Source organism: Etheostoma spectabile, chromosome 3, assembly GCF_008692095.1.
Source record: "Etheostoma spectabile isolate EspeVRDwgs_2016 chromosome 3, UIUC_Espe_1.0, whole genome shotgun sequence".
NCBI classification, from domain to species: domain Eukaryota; kingdom Metazoa; phylum Chordata; class Actinopteri; order Perciformes; family Percidae; genus Etheostoma; species Etheostoma spectabile.
In genome coordinates this window covers 34,311,325-34,313,057 of record NC_045735.1, presented here as the reverse complement: position 1 = coordinate 34,313,057, position 1,733 = coordinate 34,311,325, and positions in this window count along the sequence as shown.

Sequence of the window (1,733 nt, the reverse complement as noted above, 5' to 3'; positions counted from 1 at the left end):
TAGAAACCTTTATACATTACATATAGAATGACAGAAGTTGTATTAATTGGTCGCAACGGGGTCTGTTAGCAGTTAGCTCGCTCGCTAGCCGCTGAGCCATAGCGGCGTGCAGGCAGAGAGCAGCCGCCGGACTAACCTAGTGACCCAGACTAACCTAGTGATCCAGACTAACCTAGTGATCCAGACTACAACTAGGGACTCAGGACTAACTAGTGACCCAGACAAGCCTAGGACCAGGACTAAGCCGAGTGATCAGACTAAAACTGTGACACAGACTAACCTAGTGGAGCAGACTAATCGAGGGACCCAGCCTAACTAGGACCAGGACTAACCTAGGGACCCGAGGGAATTTCTAGTGACCCAGCACTACCTAGTGACCAGACTAAAACTCGTGACCAAGACCATTAGTGACATGGACAACTAGTGATCCAGACTAACCTAGTGATACCAGACTAACCTAGTGACCCCAGATACATAGTGGACTAGAACTCAGTGATCAAGGACGAAGGTAGTGCAGACTAATGACCGATAACTAGTGACCAGACTAATCTAGGGACCAGATCCTAATGACCCAGACATAATCGTAGGGACCAGAACTAGACCGTCAGACTAACCTAGTGACCAAGACTAACTAGTGATCAGGGGACTAAACTAGTGATCCAGATACTGAATCTAGTGACCCAGACCAACCTAGGACCCAGGACTAACTAGTGATCCAGACTAACCTAGTGACCAACAGACAGAATCTAGGGACCCAGACTAACCTAGTGACCAAGCTAATAAGCTAGGGACCAGACACGACCTAGTGGACACAGACTAAGCTAGTGATCAGACGTAAACCTAGTGAACCAGATAACTCCTAGGGACCCAGACTAACCTAGTGACCGATAACCTAGTGATCCAGCTAACCTAGACAGACTAACCTAGTGATCAGACGAACTAGTGACCTCAGATCAACCTAGTTGACCCAGACTAATCTAGGGACCCGACTAACCTAGTGACCAGACTAATATAGTGATAGACCAGAACCTAGACCTAGGAAGAACTATGATCCGGACTAACCTAGTGACAGACTAATCTAGGGACCCAGGACTAAACATAGGACGCCAGACTAAGTGATCAGACCAACCTAGTGGACCCAGACTAATCTAGGGACCCAGACAACCTAGTGAACCACGACTAACCTAGGACCCCGACTAATTAGGGACCCAGACTAACCTAGGGACCCAGACTAACCTAGGACCAGACCTACATCTAGTGGACCAGACAACCTAGTGATCCAGACTAACCTAGTGACCCAGACAATCTAGGACCCAGACTAACTAGTGACCCAGACTAAGTGGAATAACTAGGACCAGACTAACCTAGTGATCCAGAAACCTAGTGACCAGATAAACCTAGTGACCAGAGCTCATTCGATAGGGACCCAGACTAACCTAGGGGACCCAGACCAAACCGGGGGACCCAGGAGCTAACTAGTGACCCAGACTAATCTAGTGACCACACGACTAACCTAGGGACCCAGACTAAATAGGGACCCAGACTAAACCTAGTGATCCAGACTAATCTAGGGCCAAGACTAACCTAGGGACCAGACTAACTAGGGACCAGAATAACCTAGTGAACCAGACTAACCTAGTGACCAGACTAAACTAGTGACCCAAGACAACATAGTGATCCAGACTAACATAGGGACCCAGACTAACACTATGGACCCAGGACTAATCTAGTGA